The 17,507-nt window shown below is 40.5% G+C and overlaps 1 long non-coding RNA gene across 7 annotated transcripts in view; it reads left to right on the plus strand.

Moving 5' to 3' along the window:
• The window catches only part of LOC104236063 (uncharacterized), a 38,393-nt gene extending 23,358 nt beyond the window's left edge, over positions 1-15,035 (plus strand). Inside the window, exons 2-9 of one of the 7 annotated variants that reach the window (XR_011401851.1) lie at positions 838-2,839; positions 3,870-3,940; positions 4,451-5,994; positions 12,026-12,093; positions 13,021-13,091; positions 13,227-13,429; positions 13,761-13,829; positions 14,754-15,035. This is a non-coding gene — a long non-coding RNA (uncharacterized lncRNA). Of the gene's footprint in view, positions 1-837; positions 2,840-3,869; positions 3,941-4,450; positions 5,995-12,025; positions 12,094-13,020; positions 13,092-13,216; positions 13,430-13,760; positions 13,830-14,753 lie in introns of all 7 variants that reach the window. The other 6 variants (XR_011401746.1, XR_713347.2, XR_011401696.1 and 3 more) reach the window with 6 other exon arrangements.
• Positions 15,036-17,507: the final 2,472 nt, after the last annotated feature.

Genomic DNA, 17,507 nt, shown 5'->3' on the forward strand with positions numbered 1-17,507 from the left:
TGCATTTCCATGACGTTGCAAATTCCTTTTAAAAAAAATAAGAATGAGATGAGCCTCGCCGAATAACAACACAAATTGCGGGGCCCTCAGTAAATACTTGTTTTAAATTACTTAGAATTTAGGAGGGCCGCTTAGTGAATTTCGTGGCCTTCCCGAAATAATAACGCGATAGTCTCTTTAGGCGCGTGTTTAATAATTTACTTTCTTAAACTTGGGTGTGCATTTCATGCGACCCAAATCCAAATCCCAAAACGTCAAATAAGATATGTTCCGGATTGTGGGTGCATTTCATGTGACGCAGTCCAAAGACATGTTTTAAGCGATGTTCACATTCTTAATAATAATAATTAATAAAGCGGTTAAAAGATAAAATTTGCACATGGTTCATAATTGTATTAAAAATCAGATAAATAAGCCGAATATAACAGTTGAGCGACCGTGCTAGAACCACGGAACTCGGGAATGCCTAACACCTTCTCCCGGGTTAACAGAATTCCTTATCCGGATTTCTGGTACGCAGACCATAATATAGAGTCATTCTTTTCCTCGATTCGGGATTAAAATTGGTGACTTGGGACACCCTAAATCTCCCAAGTGGCGACTCTGAAATAATTAAACCAATCCCGTTTCGATTGTCCTTTAATTGGAAAAAACTCTCATGCGCCCCTCGGGTGCGGAAAAAGGAGGTGTGACAGTTTTCCTAGCCTATTCTTTAGTTTACTCTCACCATTGCATCAGTAGTACAAGTGGTTTACAATTTTGCTAACAACTCCCAAATCTTCCTAGTAACTGGGGCAGAAAAAATTTCTTTAGTTTTGTCTGTTTTGTTGTAATCAGGCGCCCACCTGGAGAACAAGGGAAGACAACTCAAGTTTCAAGGGAAAACAGTTTCGAAGGAAGACAACTCAAGTTTCAGGGGAAAGTAGTTTCGAGGGAAGACAGTTCAAGTTTCAAGGGAAAGCAGTTCAAGTACAACAATCAGGCGCCCACTTGGAGAACAAGGGAAAACGGTTCAAGTTTCGAAGGTAGACAGGTCAAGTTCAACAATTAGGCACCCACCTGGAGAACAAGGGAAATCATTTCAGAATCCGATTCAAGTTAGAAGTAGCAGAAGCTCGCCTAAAAAATGCGGGTCGACAGGGGTCCGAGATAACAAAAAAGAAGCCTCAATCAAGAATAAAAGAAAAAAAGTGAATCCAAAGTGCAGAAGCGGAGAAAATATGTGGACTGCTCAAGACATAATTGAAGTCACAAGCTCTGCATGTCCCGTCTTGATCTGAAAAATCTGAAGAAGATTGAACCAACACCTGCATCTAACAAGCATCAAGATTCAGATCAGAGTCCGTATGAAGAACTAACCAAGACTCAAGATCACACTTCAGAAGACTCATAGATAGGAATCTTGTAACTCGTAGCTGATAGGCTTAGTTAGTCTTTTTGATTTTTGATTTTGATGTAATAACGGGACCGCGGACTGGAACCACAGCGGAATGGCACCTCGACCGGCTCTCTACCTCGGTACTCCATCATCTCACTCACTTCTGATCTACACGTGGCCTGATTCCTTTATAGACAAGGATATGTAGGCAGCTCAGATACCAGGGTTTGGTCACATTCTCTTTCTTTCTCTTAGTTTTGGTCTCCCTAAATAAGGGTCGGGTCAAAAAAACTTGTCTAGTCGTTCTTTGTCCGAAAACTCTTCGCATTTCCAGTCAAAGAGGGGCAGTTGTAGACATGTGATTTTTGACCCTCCCCAAAATTTTACACATTTTTAATGTTTATATATTCCTTTTAGTTTTAATATTGTTATTGTGTCTATTTTTAGCTTTTTAGCTCTTTATTTTTCTTTCATAAAATGAAAACTATAAAAATATTTTCCTTCACTTTAGCTAATAGGTACTTTATCTAGTTGTTTTTAGTTTATACTAATGTAGTATCAATATTTTGTTTTCAATATATAAAATGATGAAAGGGAGCTGTGTATAGGTGCTTTCAGAAAGAGATTTTTGCTCAAGACAGACTACTCTTTCCACTCACGCTCTCTCTCTCATCTTTTGAGTTGTGTATCACATACACACCCTAAAAGAAAGGGAGGGATCAGATATATAAAAATAAAACAAGGAAAAACGGGGCTGGGATCTGAAACGAAATAAAAATACAAGGAAAAGGGATTGGGGAAGAAACCAAAGAGAAAAGGTGAGTGAGGGGTCCACAAAACCATTTTTGGATTCTTTTCTTCTGGACCAAGAAGTATTTCTTATTTTATAAAGATACACCACACACAGATAGAAAAAACGGGAAAAAACAACCCCCCCCCCTCCCCAGCGAAACTTCATCTTCTTCATGGAGGAGCGCCCAAATATTTTCAGCGGCTAGAACCAAAAATCAGACGCCTAAAAGATCTAGGAGCGCCTTTATTCAAAAAAACCACAGACCCCGTCCATGGTAACATCTCTCATGCTAATCACCTACCACCCAACGGCCAGAACTCCTTCGAACCCACCTTCACGCCAGCCTAAAAAACAGCCACCCTCCATTAATCTCCATGTTGAGCCGTCACTGTTGATCTCTTCTTCTTCTGCAGCTCGGCAAAAACCAGCCTAAAAATCATGCACACACAAAGATCTCCATCACCACTGCTCCTTGTTCTTCGTCTATCACAGCCACAACAGCCATGAAACCTACTTGAGTGCTTCAGTGCTGGTTCGAGTTTGTTTCTGGTCGCCGATTCGAGATTTCCGTCTTAGTCTTCGGCTTACAATCTATTCGTGTTTGTCCATAGTGTCGCGTTCTTCTTGTAACCAGTTGGAAGATCTTAATATATCGAAAAGCTTCACAGGTCCGTTGTTATCTTCTTTATCGTTTTTGCTTGGATGGTTAAATTTCTATAATCTATTATGCTTTGCTAAATATTTTGTCGTAGAAATCCTTTTCACTTAGTTGGTTTCATGTCTGTTACTTCGTCTTCTTGTTAATCAAGGAAATTGCAAAAAGTTAGTTGAATGATGAGGGGATTAGCAATAATGGACCATGTGAATGTTGGTTGAAATTTATTGAAGTTCAATGTACGATTGTATCCTGCGTGCTTTATAAGAAATTTTTAAAACCATTAAATCTGATTTGATACATTAATTAGTGGTTGATATCATGTTTTTTATTCTTGGTAAAATTGGCGAAATCTGGTTATTTTTGTCTTTTCACGTTAAATAAATTGAGGCATGCTATGCCAAATAAAATTTCTAATCCCATGGCCCTCACTTAATGAATTTTAACTCTTTAGAAATCGAGGTGCGCCATTAGTTGAATTTTCCATGGCCCTCGCAAATTTAAAAGTGCGTAGTTGCTTTAGGCGCGCTATTTTAAAAATTACTTCCTTAAAATCGGGTGTTACCTGAAATGTGTTGCGAACTGCGGGTGCATTTACGTGACATGGTTTGAAACATATTTTAAATGACGTTGCAATCTTCCTTTAATTAATTAAATAAAAGCAGTTATTAGGTCAAAATTGAACCATAGGTTAAAACATGTATTGAAGTCAGATAATAGGCCAATTATAACAGTTGAGCGACCGTGCTAGAACCACGGAACCCGGGAATGCCTAACACCTTCTCCCGGATTAACAGAATTCCTTACCCGGATTTCTATGTTCGCAGACTGTAATACAGAGTCAATCTTTTCCTCGATTCGGGATTTGATCCGGTGACTTGGGATACCTTAAATTATCCCAAGTGGCGACTCTGAATCTTTTAATAAATAATCCTGTTTTGATTGTCACTTTAAGTTGGAAAAAACTCCCTTATACACCCTTCCCTGGGGTGTAGGTAAAAGAAGGTGTGACACTCACTTTACTCCTTGCACCCTGTGTGCAGATTCAGACGCTTCGGATCCCTCTAGCGAGTGTTGACTTCTTCCAGCTCAGGCGGATTCAGAGATTCACTAGGTAGCTACTCGGCGTCTGCAGCCCATTGCTTCTACCCCTATCTTATTTACTCTATTTTAGTTCTATAATAGACAATGTAGACTTTTCCTGTCTTTATTCGGATAGTAGATGCTCATGATTGGTGACACCCCAATATCGGGTTATGTCTGTTCTGCAATTGTAGTGTTTCACCTTCTTTGGGATTATTATTATTATGTTAAAGACTTAATTTGTATTAATTTAATTGCTTAAATAAGTTGGGAGTGTGTCGGCTGACCTTGTCTTCACGAGAGGTGCCATCACGACCAGGTCTGGGTTTAGGGTCGTGCCAAGTTGGTATCAAAGCCTAGGTTACATAAGTCTCATGAGTCATGAGCAGGTTTAGTAGAGTCTCGTGGATCGGTATGGAGACATCTGTATTTATCCTCGAGAGGTTGCAGAACCTTTAGAAAAAAATTCATATTCTTGAAATTCTTGTCGTGTGAATCTGTTGATAGAGTACTAAACTTTTGTTATTCTATTCTCTCACAGATGGTGAGGACACGCGCTACCGGTCAGGATGGACGACCACCAGTACCACCAACTGTGGCCGCTAGAGGCCGAAGATGCGGTCGTGGTCGCGGTAGGGGCAGGGGTATGGCCTGCACAGCAGCTAGGGAAGCACCTGCAGATCTACCAGCCACCCCAGTTCAGGATCAGGTCCTAGTTATGGACGCCCCAGCAGCACCAGCTCAGGCACCAGCTGTGCCCATTGTGATTCCAGGTCTTTAGGAGGCCTTGGCTCAGATTCTATCAGTATGCACTGGCCTAACTCAGGCGGTCTCAGTTACTACAATCTCAACTACTTCTCAGGCTGGGGGGAGGCACCCAGACTCCTACCTCTTGCACACCTGAGCAGGTCGTGCAGGGACTTCAGACGCCGGGGGCACATCCAGCCCAGCCGGTTGTAGCTGCTCAGGACTATGTAGCTCCTGCCATGCCAGAGGACGAGCAGCATAGGTTGGAGAGGTTTGGTAGACTTTAGACTCTAACTTTAAGTGGTGTAGAGGACGAGGATGCCCAGGGTTTCTTGGACAAGTGTCAGTGGATTCTTCGCACAACTGGTATTCTGGAGACCAGCGGGGTCGCATTCACTACTTTTCAATTTTCTGGAGCTGCCTTCACTTGGTGGGAGGCTTATGAGAGGCGTAGGCCTGTTGGTGCAGCAACCCTTACCTGACAGCAGTTCTCCGTTCTCTTTCTGGAGAAGTATGTACCGTAGTCTCGTAGAGAGGAGCTACGCAGGCAGTTTGAGTGGTTGCATCAGAGAGAGATGACTGTGACGCAGTATGAGATGAGGTTCTCCGAGTTAGCTCGCCATGCTATTTGGTTGGTTCCAACAGATAGAGAGAGGATTAGGAGGTTTGTGGATGGCCTCACTTATCAGCTTCGTATTCTCATAACTAGGGAGAGGGTGTTTGGTGCTACTTTTAAGGAGGCTGTTGACATTGCTCGTGAGATTGAGTTAGTTTGTCACTAGGGGCAAGATGAGAGAGAGGCCTTGAGGATCTGGTAGTTAGGGTGGTGCTCATTCAAGAGGTCAGTTTCAGCACAGCAAAGGTCGTCCATTCAGGCATACTCAGCCAGCCAGCCCAGGTTATCGTGAGGCGACATCGGGTCACGGTTCTCATAGTTCTCATTAGGCCCAGTCATCACTTAGTGCCCTCCCAGCTCAGAGTTCGTCCCGTGCTCCATCAATTCAGGGCTCTTCTATGCCAGGTGCATCTGCTGGTCACTTTGTTGCTAGGGGTTCCCTTCAGTTCCCGTCTCCAGCACTTGGGAGTTGCTATAAGTGTGGAGAGATGGGTCATATGTGGAGGCAGTGCCCTCATTGGCTTACAGTTCATCTCGGCAGAGGAGTCAACCATCGGCTTCAGCACTAGTTACTTCACCACCACCCACCCAGCCAACTAGGGGTGGAAGTCAGTCAGCTAGGGATCACCCTAGAGGAGGAGGTCGATCAAGTGGCGGTCAGGCCCGTTTCTATGCACTTCCAACTAGACCCGATGCTATTGCTTCTAATGCTGTTATTACAGGTATTGTCTCAGTCTACCACAGAGATGCTTCTGTATTATTTTATCCCGGTTCCACCTTTTCTTATGTGTCATCATACTTTGCTCGTTATTTAGATACACCCCATAAGTCTCTTGTTTCACCTGTTCATGTATCTACTCTAGTAGGCGATATTGTTGTTGTAGACCATGTGTACCGGTCGTGTGTGGTGACTATTGGGGATCTAGAGACCTGAGTGGATCTTTTGTTGTTATGTATGGTGGATTTCGATGTTATTTTGGGCATAGATTGATTATCTCCATGTAGCGTTATTTTGGACTATCACGCTAAGACACTGGCATTGGCTATACCGAGTGTGCCACGAATTGAGTGGCGAGGTTTGACTGATTATGTTCCTAGTAGTATAATCTCATTCTTGAAGGCCCAGCATATGGTTGGAAAGGGTTGTCTTTTGTATCTAGCCTTTGTGAGGGATGTCGGTGTAGAGACTCTCAGTATTGATTATGTTCTAGTTGTGAGGGAGTTTCCCGATGTGTTTCCTGCAGACCTACCGGGCATGCCAACGGACAGGGATATTGATTTTGGTATTGACCTGGTGCGGGGCACTCAGCCCATTTTTATTCCGCCGTATCGTATGGCACCAGTGGAGTTGAAGGAGTTAAAGGAGCAGCTCCAGGAACTCCTCGATAAGGGGTTCATTCGGCCTAGTGTGTCACCTTTGGGTGCGCCGGTTCTATTTGTGAAGAAGAAGGACGACACTATGAGGATATGCATTGATTATAGGTAGTTGAACAAAGTAACAATTAAGAACATGTATCTCTTGTCTCGCATTGATGATTTATTCGACCAGCTTCAGGGAGCAAGAGTGTTCTCTAAGATTGATCTCCGTTCAGGTTATCACTAGTTGAAGATTAAGGACTCGGATATTTTTATGACAACTTTCAAAACCCGATATGGTCATTATGAGTTCTTGGTGATGTCTTTTGGGTTGACCAATGCCCCAGCAGCGTTCATGCATTTGATGAACAGTATGTTCCGGCCTTATCTCGACTCGTTTGTCATAGTCTTCATTGATGATATTCTGGTGTACTCGCATAGTCAGGAGGAGCACGTGGAGCATTTGATAGTTGTGTTGCAGAGATTGAGAGAGGAGAAGCTTTATGCAAAGTTCTCCAAGTGTGAGTTTTGGCTCATTTCAGTCGCTTTCTTGGCGCACGTGGTGTCCAACGAGGGTATTCAAGTTGATTCGAAAAAGATAGAGGCGGTTCAGAGTTGGCCCAGACTGTCCTCAGCCACAAAAAATCACAGCTTTCTTGGTTTGGCAGGTTATTACCGCCAGTTTGTTCAGGGATTCTCATCTATCGCATCGCCCTTGACCAAGTTGACTCGGAAGGGTGCTTCATTTGTATGGTCGTATGAGTGTGAGGAGAGCTTTCAGAAGCTCAAGACTGTCTTGACCACAGCTCCAGTATTAATTTTGCCATCAGCTTCAGGTTCATATACCATTTATTGTGATGCTTTAAGAGTTGGTATTGGATGTGTATTGATGCAGGAGGGTAGAGTTATTGCTTATGTTTCTCATCAGTTGTAGCCCCATGAGAAGAACTACCCCGTTCATGATTTGGAGTTGGCTGCCATTATTCACGCGTTGAACATTTGGAGGCATTACTTGTATGGTGTGTCTTGTGAGGTATTTACTGATCATCGTAGCCTCCAGACTTGTTCAAGCAAAAGGATCTCAATTTGAGGCAGCGGAGATGGTTGGAGTTGCTAAAGGATTATGATATTACTATCTTGTACCATCCAGGGAAGGCCAATGTGGTGGCCTATGCTTTGAGCCGGAAGGCAGTGAGTATGGGGAGTTTGGCATATATTCCAGCTGGGGAGAGACCTCTTGCACTTGATGTTCAAGCCTTGGCCAATCGGTTCGTGAGGTTAGATATTTCAGAGCCTAGTTGGGTATTAGCTTGTGTGATTTCTCAGACTTCCTTATATGATCGCATCAGAGAGCGCCAATATGATGATCCTCATTTGCTTGTCCTTAAGGATAAAGTTCAGCACGATGATTCCAGAGATGTGACTATTGGTGATGATGGGGTGTTGAGGATGCATGGCCGGATATGTGTGCTATTACACCCCAGGTTTTTGTGCGTGAAAGTACTCCATAAGTAAAGTGATGAAAGTCAGAATATGAGATATTATATTTTGCATTTGCATACGTTAAAGCGTCGTCATACGTTAAAGCTTCGTCGTAAGATTAATCGGCGTAAATTCGGGAATGAGATTTATTTTGGGATTATAAGTATTACGCTAAAAGCGATAAATAAGTGCTATGAAGGATAAAGGGGTACAAGAGTTAAAGAAAAGGAGTATCGTTGAAAGTGGCCAATTTGGGATAAATACGGGTCAAGCGATAATACTCGATAATTATAAACTAGTACCATGCAAGGTACCATAAGACCACGGTAGTGTAATATATAAAGTATATATGAAGTATTTTGAAAATAAATAGAATTTTAAGTAATTTGTGATAATTTTTAAATTATACGGGTAATTAATTAATTACCAGGTAACGATACATTACTCGATTAACTAATAAGTGAATAAGAATATTTTGGGGTTGCCACATGGCATTAAGCCAAGCAAATGGCATAAAGGTGCATGATGAGTCAAGAGACTCAAGTTGCCACGTAAAGCTATTTTCGATAACCCTTGGTTGGTGTTTTATTTTGAAGTGTAATGTAAGATCAGCAAAAAAAGAGTTAAAGCTACTCTAAATACAATGACCATTGTCATGTAAGGATGGATTTTTCCAAGAAGTTAACAAAATGGCTTAGAAAGGGAAGGTTTGAAAAGAAACGCATACAATCTCATTTGCTTGTATGTTTTCTTATTTAATAACTTTGATGTCTCATAACGCTAATGGAGGAATTCTAAAAAATGCATACAATCTTTCATAACGCACAGTGGTGTAAGAATTTCATAACGCTACAGCAGTGTAAGAGGTAATTTAGATAGAGCAAGGTACAATCTTTCTCAAGAATATCGTACGGAGTTTTCCCTACTCCAGGTATGTTAAGGCTATCCCTTCTTTCTTTTGGCATGATCCATACGATACGAATGAAACGTGCAAATACACAAATTCCAGGAATGACTCTATTCATAGAAGTATTAGAGATATATATGTTCTTGAATTTTCGTATGTCATAATATTTTATCATCTGTTCATGGGTCTCGGAAAAATACGAAAGTCGAAAAGAGTTTACTTTATGATATTGCTTAAAGGTAAAATGGTCTTATAAAGCTCTGAAAGATTTTGTTAACGTACTTTTCATGCATTGCATTCATGTGCATTGACCCATGACCAGATGACATTATATACGCGTATATATGTATGTATATGTATATGAGATATGGAAAAAGATATATATGGGATATAGAAAAGGTTATGGCGTTATATACGCACCACCAACTGATCTGCTGGTATATGATAATGATGTTGCCCACAGTGGCTAAAATATGACTCAGACGACATTATATACACGTATATATGTATGTATATATATATATATATAGGATATGGGAAATGTTATGGCGTTATATACGCACCACCACCTGATCAACTGGTATACGTTGATGATTTTGCCCACAGTAGCCGATATGATATGATGGAATGCCCTCAGAGGCTGATGATGTTATGAGACATGTACCTATGCACGACATGACATTCATACTCATATGCATGATGCTAAAAGTATTTCATGATTTACAGAGTTATTCACACTTACAGGTTGAGTCAAGTACTCTATATTTCTTCCATGTCTATTATGTACTTATTTATGTGCCTTACATACTCGGTACATTTTTCGTACTAACGTCCCTTTTGCCTAGGGACGCTGCGTTTCATGCCCGTAGGTCCCGATAGACAGGGCGAGAGCCCTCCAAGTAGGCTATCAGCTCAGCGGAAGATGTTGGTGCGCTCCATTTGCTTCGGAGTTGCTTGCTTGGCTCGTATAATTTAGACGTGTATTGTTTGGTATGGTGGGACTCTATCCTGACCTTTATAACATTTAGGTACTCTTAGAGGCTTGTAAACATATGTCGTGTACCTGAAAGATTGTACGGCCTTGTCGGCCAATGTCTTGAGTTATAAATAATTATGTTGGCCTATTAGGCATGTATGTCACGTGTATATGATAATGTAATAAGAAATATACATTAAGTGTGTACTCGGTTGAGTAAGGTACCGGGTACCCGTCGTGGTCCATCGGTTTGGGTCGTGCCATGTGCACAATGTAGATGGGCTTCGGGTATTGATTCTAGAGGAGGCCCACAACTCGCGGTATTTCATTCATCCTGGTGCCACGAAGATGTATCAGGATCTGACAGCATTATTGGTGGAAGAGAATGAAGAAGGACCTTGTGGGATTCGTAGCTCGGTGTCTTAATTGTCAACAGGTGAAATATGAGCATGAGAGATCGAGTGGCTTGCTTCAGCAGATGGATATTCCGGAGTGGAAGTGGGAGCACATCACCATGGACTTTGTAGTTGGGCTCCCATGGAATTTGAAGAAGTTTGATGCTATGGTGATTCTGGATCGATTGACCAAGTCCGCGCACTTCATTCCTATGTGTAGTATTTATTCTTCAGAGCAGTAGGCAGAGATATATATTCGGGAGATTGTTCGTTTACATGGTGTCCCAGTTTCTGTGATGACCTGGCTAGTCGTCTTTATGCTTCGTTATCCGTGTTTTGTGGTATCGGGTTGGTCGGATTAAATCCAGAATGATTTTGGTAAAGTTTGAGACACTTAGTCTCTTTTAAGGAAGTTTAAGTTGGAAAAGTCAACCAGATGTTGACTTATGTGTTAGAGGGCTCGGATGTGAGTTCTGATGGTTCGGTTAGCTTTGGGAGGTGATTTATGACTTAGGAGTGTGATCAGAATGAGTTTTGGAGGTTTGGAGTAGTTTTAGGCTTGAATTGGTGAAGTTGATATTTTGGTGATTTCCGGTTGATGGGCAAGATTTTGATATAGGGGTCGGAATGGAGTTCCAAGAGTTTTAGTAGTGTCGTTGGGTCATTTGAGATGTGTGTGCAAAATTTCAGGTCATTTGGACGTGGTTTGTTTGGGTTTTTGATCAAAAGCGGAATTCGAAAGATTTTAGAAAGTTTGGCTTGAATCCGATGTGTTTTGGGTGATTTGATGTTGTTTGAGGTGTTTTGATGATCAAGTTTGAATAAGGTATTAGGGTATGTTTGTGCTTTTGGTTGAGGTCCCGGGGGCCTTGGGATGATTTCGGATGGTTAACGGAGAAGTTGAGATGTTATTGCAGCTGCTGAAATTGCTACTTCTCGTGTTTTCGTACCTGCAGTTTGGGGAACGCAGGTGCAGTACCGAACGTATGGAAGGGGGGCCGCAGAAGTGGATTCGAGAGGAAGAGTCAGGAACCGCAGATGCGGTAGTTTGACTGCACCTGGGGGGTCGCGGGTGCGGAGAGTTGACCTCAGATGCGGATTTGGCCTATTAAGTGATTTCTGCAGAAGCAGGGGAAAGACCGTAAAGGCGGTTATTGTGTTGGAGATGCGGAACAACTGGGCAGAAAGTATAAAAAGGGTTCTTCATGAATTTTGGGTTATTTCACCATTTTTGACTTCGGCTTTGGAGCTTTTTGGGCGATTTGAAAGAGGGATTTCAAGGGAACGTCATTGAGATAAGGAATTTGAACTTAAAACTCATTCCTATGCTATTATTTCATGGATTAGAGCTAAAAATCAAGGAAATTAAGGGTGAAATTTGGGAAACCTAGGGTTTATATTTGGAGACTTATGATTGAGGATTTGATGGTCCATTTGGGGTCGGATTTGAGAACTTTTGATATGTATGAACTCGTGGGGAGAGGAGAAATCTATTGGTGTGAAGATTTCTTATTTTCGAGACGTGGGCCCGGGGGTCGGGTTTTGGTAATTTCTGGATTTGTGCCTTTTATTGATTGTTTTCGCTTGAGATTTGTTCCCTTAGCATATTCTGACGTCCTCGTTCTGATTTTGGATAGATTCAACGCGAGTGGAGGCTGATTCGAGGGGCAAAGGCGTCACGAGCTAGAGATTTAGTCGGTTCGAAGTGAGTAATGATTGTAAATGATGTTCTGAGGGTTTGAAACCCCGGATTGCTCACCGTAGTGCTATATTGAGGTGAGGCACACGCTTGATGACGAGCGTGGAGTCGTGCACTATTGGGGATCATGACTTGGTCCGTCTCGATTGATGATTTTACCGCGTATTTGATTGAAAATTATTTACTATCATCACTATTTGGGCTGAATGCCATATTTGGGCCTATTGACAACTATTTGAACCCTTTGGGGCTTTTTATTGATATTTCCTCACTATTTTGACCTTATTACTTGAACTCAGTCATGTTATTTTCCATTGTTTTCATACTCAGCCATGTTTACTCAGTTTTAAGACTTAAATGATATTTTAAATGATGTTTGGGCTAAGAAACACTATTTTACTATTGCTCGAGGGGCTTGTGAGGATTTTTAATTGAGTAAGGCCGAGGACCTATGTTGTGAGGAAACACTGATATTGATTTGAGGTCGAGGGCCTGATATATGTACCCCACGAGGTGGCTTAATTGATATGAGGCCGAGGGCCTAGTTTTGATGCCACGAGATGGCTTATTATTGCGCTTAGGTTGTAAGGGGCCCCTCTAGGAGTATGCACACCCCCAGTGAGCGCGGGTACCTATTATGATGTGAGATTGAGACCGAGGGGCTGGTATTGTTCTAAGATGTTTCCCGAGGGGCAGATTTGTTGATATTGTGCCCGAGGGGCGAATTTCTACATTTACTACATGTCAATTACTTGTTTACTTGTTGAAAGAGGATTTTACTTGACTTTTCACTGGCTTACTATTTTTAAATGATTTTACTACTTCATTATAGGATGTCGTGTGCCTTACGTGTTTTCTTACTTTCAGTCATTATTTACATTTGTTGCTCACTGAGTTGGAGTACTTACTTTACTCCATGCACCCTATGTACAGATTCAGGCGTTGCTGGTTCCGCTCCCGAGTGTTGATTCCTCCAGCTTCAGGCGGCGTTCGGAGATTATGAGGTAGTTGTTGACGTCTGCAGCCCCTGCCTCTCTACTCCCTTATTGCTTGTGTTCCTTTTCATACCTTTGTACTAGTTTATGGTTTTAGCAGAATTGTATTACGACTTATAGATTCTCATGACTAGTGACACCCAGGTTAAGGTTGTGTATGGGTCAATTTCAGCTTGTGCTTAGCGAACGCGAGGCTTTGACCATGTTCGTGAATAAGGTTTTTAATGCCTGGGCAGAATGTTTAAACAGCCACTGTCCGCAATTTTGGGGCTAACTTCCACCATTTTTAGCGATTTTGGAGCTTTTTGAAGAGAATTGAAGATGGATTCAAGGGGGAACAGTTGGAGGTAAGATTTATGGACTTAATACTCGATCCTAATGTGAATTCTACCTAATTAATCATGGAATTTAAGTCTAATATTGAAGAATTGGGGCTTGTAATTGGAGACCTAGAATTTGAGATTTGAGGGGCCGTTTGTGGTTGGATTTTGATGCTTTTGATATGAATGAACTCACAGAGTGAGAAGGAGTCTATTGACATAATTTTTATCGGAATCCGAGACGTGGGCCCGGGGGTCGGGTTTAGCCAATTTTGGGATTTGTATTGTAATTTGATTACTTTCGAGTGGGCTTTGTTCCCTTGGCATATTTTGATAATTTTGCACTGATTTTGGTTAGATTTAGAGCATCTGGAGGCCGATTCGAGAGGCAAAGGTATCGCGGGCTAGAGATTTGAATCGGATAGAGGTGAGTAATGATTGTAAATATTGTCCTGAGGGTATGAAATTCTGGATTATACATCGTTGTGCTATATTGAGGTGATGCACACGTTAGATGACGAGCGTGGGGTCACGTACCATTGGGGATTGTGACTTAGTCCATCATGAATGACTGTTTTTACCGCATATTTGATTGAAAACTATTTGCTATCATCATGTTTTGTGCCGAATGCCATATTTTGGCCTCGTGCCAACTATTTGGACCCTTAGAGGATTTTTACGGATATTTCCTCACTATTTTAAATTTATACTTGTGCTCAGTCATGCTATATTCTACTGTTTTCATAACTCAACCATGTTTACTCTGTTTTAATACATTAAGTGATATTTTAAATGATAATTTGGGTTGAGCATCATGTTTTCCTGTTGTCCGAGTGGCTTATAAGATTCTGACTGAGTAAGGCCTAGGGCCTGTGTTGTGAGGATACACTGATTCATGATTATGAGGCCAAGGTCCTGAGATTGTATGCCACGAGATGGCTTGATATTGCGCTTGGGCCATAAGGGGCCCCTCCCGTTGTCTGTACACCCCTAGTGAGCACGGGTACTCATTGTGATATGAGATATAGTCCGAGGGGCTGGTGTTGTTCCATGATATTACCCGAGGGGCGGATTCTGTTGACATTGTGACCGAGGGGCGGATTTTATGTGTTTACATGTTCTAGCTACTTTTCATTTAATTGTTTAACTGTTAAAAAGGTATTTTAACGAAGCTTCTTCTGAACTAAGGTGACTTTATATGTTTTCACCATTTCATTGTTTTTATGGTTTTATACTGCTTCTTTGTAGCATGTTGATGTGCTTTACATGATTTCTTATCACTCAGTCTTCATTTATTATTATTACTCACTGAGTTGGAGTACTCACTTTACTCCCTGCACCCTGTGTGCAGATTCAGGCGCTTCGGATCCCGCTAGCGAGTGTTGACTTTTTCCAGCTCAGGCGGATTTAGAGATTCACTAGGTAGCTGCTTGGCGTCCGCAGCCCAGTGCTTCTCCCCCTATCTTATTTACTCTGTTTTAGTTCTGTAATAGACTATGTAGACGTTTCCTGTCTTTATTCGAATAGTAGATGATGACTGGTGACACCCCGATATCGGGCTATGTCTGTTTCGCAATTGTACTGTTTCACCTTCTTTGGGATTATTATTATGTTAAAGACTTAATTTGTATTATTTTAATTGCTTAAAATAAACTGGGAGTGTGTCGGCTGGCATTGTCTTCACGAGAGGCGCTCACGACCGGGTCTGGGTTTAGGGTCGTGACACAACCAACCTCTAACTGTTGTGACAACTTCAAGTTGACTCTAACCTGTATACAATACTCAGAGTATCTAATAAAATTGCTTCTAGATAAAGCTGAGAGGTACAACTCAACCCTACTACAATTGAAGTAGACTAAAAGACAAACACTTGGAACCAGTTCTTCTATCTGGTTCATATAGCTTCGGGTTCGCACACTTGAATCATACAAGAATTGTTTGCAACTCACGTTTAACTTCAGCGTTTGTGCGTACCTGTAAAATGAGAACATCCTGCAATATATAGAGTTAGTAGAATAGGAAATAACTAGAGTTCCAATGATATATTCTTCCATGGTGGAAGAGTTCTAGTTATCTTCAACTTCTAACTCTCTCTTATCTAGGATAGAGTTCTCTCGAATAAGGGAGTTCTTTTCCTTATCATTTATGCAATCGTTTCGTTCAGGAGATATCAGATATAACCACTTAAGCTTATCTCTTTCATGTGCATGCCTTGTGCTCGAATTCTCCTGTATTTGTGTTTACTGTGTATGAAACTGTTTCATACTTGAGTTCCTTTGTCAATAATCAAAACAAACTCACTTGTGCCAACACATTACAATGCAAAAGAGGGGGGGGGGGAATAGTAAAGCATACAGAAAAGGAAAAAAGAAGAAATGATCACGAACTAAGTATAAAATAATATTAGTAATTATGTTATGATATGTGGTTCAACATTAAAGAATGGTAATGACGTTTTGTAGGAAAAGGCAGAGATTGAAAAGAAACATCACGAACCAGGAAGAACTATTCAATATTAAGAAGAAGAAAAAAAGGTGCGAGCTAGCTAGAGTTAATAAAAATAGGATAAAAGGTATAATGGAATTATAAAATAATAAGTAAAAACATATTGGAAAAGAAATAAAGTAATCAAGACGACTACACCAAATTGGTTGTTATAAAAAATGATTGTTCTTTACATAATAACAAATTTAACAACAAAATATAATAAAATTTAAGTAACAATAAAAAAGTAAAAATATTTAGAATAATATTACCATACAATATTAGATATATCACAAAATCAAGTAAATAGATTATTGTATCCCTTCAGTTTTGTCATCATAGAGTAACAATCCATTCCTTCTTTTTAAGATGAAACCCGAACGGTTATCTTATAAACACAATATTACGTTACAAACTTAAAGTAGTAAAAGACGAGGGGTTGAATGACGACGACGACGACGACAACAACAACAACTTCCGCTAGCAGGGTATGGAAAGGGTAGTATGTACACAGACCTTACTCCTATTCCGATAGAATAGAGAGGTTGTTTCCGTTTGACCCTCGGCTCAAGAAGACGAAAAGAGGCAATATATCAATAGCATCAACAGAAACCATAGAAAATAACAGTATCACAAGAACTAGAAAATCGATGAAAAGCAAAACAATAAGGGATTTTTACCTTCCTATACCATATATGAAACCTTATTACCCTCAATGTTTAAAGTTTGTGTTAATTACATTTCAGCATACCAAATTACCATTTATATACCATAATTAAAATTAGGGATATAATTAAGGGTACATTTATATTAGGCGCTAATTTAGGACCGTATCTTCCCACATTTACCTTTACCCGTCTCTCCCCCCCTTTTGGAGATGGACAGTAGCATCAATAATCTTTATTTTTATTTTCCACTGGGGTGTTAGGGGTGCTGTCATTGCTCATGTTCTTTCTCAGTAAGTCATGTTATCTGAAACTAATTAATTATGGATGTTTTCACACATGCATAGATTCCAATATCTCAGAGTGTTATGGTTATAGGTACGTGATATCCCAATTCCCTTTTTTTTTTGGGCAGTTACTGAAGGTTACTGGTTAACACAGTCGAAGAAGAAGAAGAAGAAGAAGAAGAAGAAGAAGAAGAAGAAGAAGAAGAAGAAGAAGAAGAAGAAGAAGAAGAAGACATATTTTCAGTAATTTTGTAGAAATTGTAGATAAATTGTAGAAAAATTAGAAAAATTGTAGATAAATTGTAGACTGTTTTTTGCAGAAGATTTTGTAGAAGCTTTAGTCGTTTTGGATTTGTGAAAACAGAAAACAATGCATCTACAATTAGAATACAAATAATCTACAATTTATCTACAAGATATCTACAAACTGGATACATTGAATTTTAATATCCCAATTCTCATTTCAATTGTAGCATAATTGACATTTTCGACATAATTGTAGAAGATTTGTAGAAGTTTTAGTCTTCCCAATCTACAATTTATCTACAATTTATCTACAATTTCTGGAAATATGTCTTCTTCTTCTTCTTCTTCGAGTTTCAATCTGAAATTCAGTCAAAACCAAGTCTAATCTTCACCAAAACCCCTCAAAATTGAGATATAAACTCC

This window comes from Nicotiana sylvestris, chromosome 1, assembly GCF_000393655.2.
Source record: "Nicotiana sylvestris chromosome 1, ASM39365v2, whole genome shotgun sequence".
Lineage (NCBI taxonomy): Eukaryota > Viridiplantae > Streptophyta > Magnoliopsida > Solanales > Solanaceae > Nicotiana > Nicotiana sylvestris.